Source organism: Temnothorax nylanderi, unplaced genomic scaffold, assembly GCF_030848795.1.
Source record: "Temnothorax nylanderi isolate EJ_2023f unplaced genomic scaffold, tnyl_v1.0 TNYL_tig0569_pilon, whole genome shotgun sequence".
Lineage (NCBI taxonomy): Eukaryota > Metazoa > Arthropoda > Insecta > Hymenoptera > Formicidae > Temnothorax > Temnothorax nylanderi.
The window spans coordinates 105,113-111,614 of record NW_027249631.1 but is presented as its reverse complement, the minus strand read 5'-3'; the positions used below and the strand labels follow the sequence as shown (position 1 = coordinate 111,614).

Genomic DNA, 6,502 nt, shown 5'->3' with positions numbered 1-6,502 from the left:
CGGAAAATCACGCGATTTTCGCGTGACGCTCTCACGTATCCGCGTGGACCATAGTCCCTTACCCCGGGACCCCACCGAACTGGGGGTATAAATACAGGCTCCGCGGGCCGGATACTTCTGTTCTGTTTCGACTTTTCGGGATTCACATGCGGTTCCGACATTATCTGAGAGCAACGTGAGCTGATTTCGAACTTAGTCGCGAGCGCGTTTCTTGTGATCGAACTTAGCCGCGAGCGCGTTAACTGTGATCGAACTTAGCCCGCGAACACGTATCTTGCGATCGGACTTAGCCGCGAACACGTATCTTACGATCGAACTCGCAGCACGCTCCGTTGTCGATGTGACCGCGATCCTACCTGTAAAAAGAAATCAAAGTGTGTTTTACAATAAATTGGTTTCAACGTATTAGCCAATAATTTCATTCTACTTACCTCCTGACTTTGAACCCGACTCTTCCAGTCGATGCGCGCCTCCCTCAGGGCGTTCTCGATAGATCCTCGAGCTGATGCGCGCCTCTCCCAGGGCGTTCTCGCGAAGTCCTTACTTAGATGCGCGCCTCTCGCAGGGCGTTCTCTGATTTCCGCTGATCTTTCCTCGTTCCTGCTATTGTAAAATAAAGTTTGATTAGGGAATATCGACAAATCGAGCATTTAATTACCCGTTACCCCTAAGGACTACACACACATTTACACACGGCCACAAGGACATAAGCACACAGGATTTCGTAGGATATAAGCAAGGAGAAGGGCGACATACACACTTTAACCGGAATCAGAATAATAATAAGCAATAATCATAAGGTAAGTCGATCGTCACCAATGGTGCGCTCGAGGCGTTCCGGACAGGCCCACCAGCTGAAAAGGCTTCGGCGCGCCTATCATACGGCCGGTGAATTCGATCCCAGCATATTCAATGATTTTCCGTCACACCCGGTAACATCCGAGTCTCACGCCAATGTTCAAGACGGCTCCGAATCGCGACCACCGTCTCCGGCTGCCAAACAATATCCGAAACCTAGAATCACTCGAGTAGAATCATTAACCCAGAAAATTCGACTCATCCTCCGCGAGTGTAGCGCGACACGAACGCCAACGAAAATTGAAATAACAGACTCCTACTTACCTGCGAGTTCCGCTTAAGAATCCCCATCGGTTTACACATTTCGGTGCACTCAAACCCACTCCGACGTCCCTATTTCACCCGGACGTGACAACTGGTGACAGCGGTGGGATGTCAAGACATTCCTGATATACCACGGATGTTTTGGCATCGCACTTTAATGAAAAGCATATTTCTTTTTTTTTGTGTTTTTGTGTGTGCCTTAAAGAAAAATTATATTTGATATATATATATATGTAATATGATGCATTCTAGTGTAAAAGATAATATACTACAAACTAACAGTGAGCCCTGTCGAAATTGACAAAATCGGTGCGACAGGTAGTGACACCTCGGTTGTTATATCCCCGTATACCAAGTATAAATTTGAATACAATCTTGATTCAAATAACTAATGTTTCCTTGAGGAGGTACAATATCGTAGAGTCAGAATCCATTGTAACTAAGTATCAACACACAAAAAAAAGGGGAGAAAACGAAAAGATAACAGAGGGCGTAACAACTGGTGTGTTCATGGGGCGTACAAGAAATTTAATAAGGAATATGAAATATGTTTCCATTGAATATTAATTTTTAATTATAAATATTTAAGGCGCACGATCTATATAATATATATGATGAATTATGTCGAGATTAATGGTGATCAATGAATATGATACTTGAATGATAAAAATAAAGGGATAATTTCCGTAAGGAACTTAACGTTATGATGCATATATATATATATATATGTCTCGCAATAATCGATAGAGTAACAACAGAAAAATATGGATTATGCACCACGTAGGCAATATAAAGGCCAATACACGCGGATAAAATTTTGATAAGGAAAACCTTTGCTAGTCTGCAGCTCTTTTGTTAAGGCTATTATCTTAAAAATTTTTTTGTTGTTGTTTTGAAGTAATATAATCATTTACGGGTCAAAATGGATCCTTCAGACGACCCTTCTTCTAAACCTACTGATAATAAGCACCTACAAAGTGAAGACGAAAGGAAGGTTAATTATGAAAAAGCCATTAAACACGTTCAAGAAAAAGAAAGAGAACTTACCCAGCGTACCGACATGTTAGAAAATATGTTGCGAAAGCTTACCGACTCTTTAGCCGGTGTCCGAATCCCAGATCCTTCCACTTCTACGCCTACCGTAGAGCAAACAGGAACCACCTTCCCGCTCCGGTTGAATTTCCAGTCCCCAGCAGGAAGCGCATCAGCGAGCCCGCGCTCAGGTATAAATAATGCCTCTATAATACACACGTATCCAGAAGCCTATCTCCGCGAGGCGCTCGAATTAGTGCCAAAATACGATGGCCATAATATTCCTGTTTGGCAGTTTGCGCGAGCCTGTAAGAGAGCCAAGGAGTCGGTTCCGCTTATTGACGAAACCCTTTTCGTCCGAATGTTGCGTAATAAATTGACGCATCACGCTTACCTGGCTGTGGAAGACGAAATACACACCACGGTAGATAAGTTCATTGACACGTTAAAGAGAGCGTTCGGGCCGGGACGAAGTTCCAATTATTACCGCGGTCAGCTTAGCAGCGCGTTTAAAAGGCCTTCCGAACACATTCTGGATTACATCGGGCGTATTAAAGACATGCGAACCGCCATAATAGAAGGCGATCAAGCAAATTTGAATCGACCCCTAAACGAATCCGAGTTAGATGGTATAGATGGTTTCGCTCTGGAAGCCTTTTATGAGGGCCTTCCGCGCGACTTTCGCCTCGAACTTCGAGTCGAGGGATACCGTAACTTCTCTGAGGCTTGCGCAAAAACGATCGATATCGGTAGAAGACTCGAGCGAGAAGAAGCTCGATATCGCAATACCCGAACCGTTCGGGAACATACAAATTCAGCGCCACAAATTCAGACATTCCAACGTAATTCCCATCCAAATCCCAGTTCCTCAACCGCCCCTCCCCCTAACGGGTCTGAAAATACCGGGCGGAAGATTTGCAGTTATTGCAAAAATTTCGGCCATCTCATAAATGAATGTCGAAAAAGACAGTATCGCGAAAGTCAGTTTAATAACAATGCTAAAAATTCAAATTCTGAAACGGGGAAGGATAATACTGCCTCGCGATATGTGGGAAACAATCCGGAGGTCTCGGCCAACGGGGCGACCCGAGGCCTCGGGAATGCTCGTCCCGTATACGCTCTGGAGACAAGCCCAGATCCGTCTACGTCCTCAGAGGCGATAATGGAAATGTACCCTCTGTCGAACTTCAATCTTCTTCCTTTTGCGGACCAACCGCCTTCATGTTAGATACAGGCGCACAACCGAATATAATAAGAAAAGGTTCCGTTAGGGACGATCTTGTTATTAACGAAAGGGACATTATCCAACTCACCGGAATTACCGAAAATGTGGCTAACACACTTGGTACGATTGTAGCACACATATCACATGTGCCAGTAACGTTTCATGTGGTACCGGACAACTTCCCTATCGTTACACAAGGAATATTAGGATCCTCTTTTTTTTATCGAGCATAACGCGTGTATCGATTATGCAAATAGCCAGGTTACTTGGCGTAAGTCCACCTTCTCCTTTAAAGAAAGAGAAAGTATTGTAATGCCCCCTCGCTCAAACATGGAACTTATGATTCGCGTTTCCAATCCTGAAATTAAAACCGGTTATCTCCCTCGCCTACGCGCCTGCGAAGGAGTCCACTGCGGAGACGCCGAAGTAACATGCATCAACAATAAAGCTTACACACGAATAATCAACACTTTAGACCACGAGGTTGAAATCGAAATCCCGACGGTGACACTCACCGAAATAGCTCAGAAAATTGCCAGCAATGAACGATTGCCGAATCACGAAATCGAGCCAAATAAACCGGAGTTGTACACTATCAATTCGCTTTTGCAAGGGCACAAACAGTGCCTCCCCTCGGACGCATCAAGGTGCGTCGTCGGCCAAGGTCGACATTCCCTTACTAAATCACAGTCAAAAATGACTCACTCCCATACGGGATTTAAATCACAGTCAAAAATGACTCACTCCCATACGGGATTTACACATTCGTCCGCAAGCAACGAGGAAAGCTTGCCGATGCAATCCATTCCGGCGGACCCGACGTGGAATCCTCCGCGCGCGCTTCATACGACTTCTTCGGAAAACTGTAATGTAAGCGAATCGATACCGGCATCGTCCGATAGGTTATCAAACGTACTACGACTCTTGCGACTCGATCACCTTGATTTAAATTTAATAAAATTTATCGATGAAGAATATTCGCCAATTTCTCGGTCTGGCGGGATATTATCGCCGCTTCATTCCTGATTTTTCAGGGATTGCCAGCCCGTTATCTAACCTTCTGAAAAAAGACTCTGCCTTTGTTTGGAACGAAGCAACGCAGGGGGCGTTCGAGACTCTCAGAGATCTGCTGTGTAAACCACCAATCCTGCAGTTCCCCGATTTCGAGCGCGAATTTTTGCTCACTACCGATGCTTCTAATCACGCCATAGGAGGTATATTGAGCCAAGGAGTCATAGGCCAAGACCTTCCGGTCGCTTACGCTTCAAGAGTATTAAACTCTGCAGAGAAGAATTATTCGACCATCGAAAAAGAGCTCCTTGCAATCACTTATTGTGTAAACCATTTCAGGCCTTACTTATACGGGCATAGGTTCACGCTCATCACCGACCATCAACCACTGGTTTGGCTGCATCGAGTCAAGGACCCCACATCTCGCCTCATGCGATGGCGTTTAAAACTGGAAGAATACGACTATAAAATCGTATACAAAGCAGGCGTCAACAACAAAAACGCTGATGCTCTATCCAGGAATCCACCTGCAGATGTTTCCTATGCATCCCTTTTTCCGGTCTTTAAGAAACAACGTATTGGGTCAGGGGCAGCTCACGCCTGTCTGGGAGACGAAGGTGACACTGACTCTGATGATGATCGACCACGAAAGCGATATGCTATCACTAACGATGCTGAAGAGACAGTAGTAGCCACCCCATCGACCTCGACACCGCTATCCTTAATACTAGAACCCTTGTCTCCATCCGAAACAAGCGAATCCGCATCCGCAAACAAATATAACTTGAGACCAAAAAGAAACGTCACTTTTGCCGAACCACCTGACGAGCCACAAGAAGATGAAGAGGAAGAAGAAGAGGACGAGTTTCACGGGGATGCCAACGGCCCTGATGACGAAGACCACATTGCCTATGATGAGAGCGAAGACCCACAAACCAAACCACAATTAGTAATTGCACACGGTATACGTTGTCAGATAAAAGAAAGAGACACGTTGTTACTCGACAGGGACGATAACATTGTCATTATGGTATCTGCAAATAAACGTCCGTTTGATAATGGTGCTCATGAGTTGGAAACTGCTGGTACAATGCCTCCGCTTAACGATCTTATGCTCGGAAGAGCCAGAGTCTATCCGTCGACTTTCCCTGAACGACATATTATCGTATTACCTGTGAAGGAAAGACCAAGCATAAGTATGGATAAGAATATATTAATCGAATGTTTTGCTTCTCTAGTAGAGGTAGTTACAGAAATAAATCTAACTACTATAAGCTTAAGGAAGACCGAACATTTAGATTCACTTGCCTGGGGTTCCGTTCGACTATCTTTACAGCTTGCCATGGCAGAGCGGCCCATAACTATCTCCATATGTCATGGGCTGACCACTATTCCTTCTACGGACTATAGATTTCCTATTATTCAGGAGCATCACGAATCTGCTGCTGGTGGACACAAAGGTGTCACCAAAACTTACCGTCGGATTAAACAGAAGTTTATTTGGAAAAACATGAAAGCAGACGTCCAGAATTTCATTAGAAAATGTCCCACCTGCCGAACACAGAAACTCACGAGAAGGAAAACTCGACAGCCCATGGTGATCACGGATACACCTGGTCGAGCATTCGACAAGGTGGCTCTCGACCTCGTTGGCCCATTTCGAAGATCGCCTCAAGGTAACGCATATGTACTAACGATGCAGGATCTCCTTACTAAATACTCTGTGTACGCACCTCTACAAGATGTCAGAGCCGAAACAGTAGCAAATGCATTTGTACATTTCTTCATATGCCGATTTGGATGTCCTAGAGCTATACTGACGGATCAAGGCACAGTTTTTACGGGACTAGTTATGAAGAAAATTGCCATCAAATTCCGCATACGGCAATTCCGCACAACGGCATATCATCCGCAAACCAACGGATCACTGGAGAGATCGCACCTCGTACTGGTAGAATACTTAAAATGCTTCATAAAAAAAGAGGAGCAATGGGACGATCTCATTGACCGCGCCAGCTTCTCCTACAATACGTCTGTCCACGAAGGAACTGGATACACGCCGCATGAATTAATATTTGGCCAAATCGCTCGGATTCCGTCCAAATTCAACCG

The 6,502-nt window shown here is 44.9% G+C and overlaps 1 long non-coding RNA gene across 2 annotated transcripts; it reads right to left on the bottom strand.

The window, feature by feature from the left end:
- Positions 1–259: 259 nt before the first annotated feature.
- On the bottom strand, positions 260–1,190 carry LOC139784001 (uncharacterized). 2 transcript variants are annotated; one of them, XR_011721441.1, is made up of 3 exons: positions 1,123–1,190; positions 432–1,014; positions 260–356 (listed from the first exon to the last, which is right to left on the bottom strand). It is a non-coding gene; the product is annotated as an uncharacterized lncRNA (long non-coding RNA). The 2 variants fall into 2 exon arrangements; XR_011721442.1 differs by having other exon boundaries at positions 432–1,023; positions 1,123–1,183.
- Between the last annotated feature and the right edge of the window lie 5,312 nt (positions 1,191–6,502).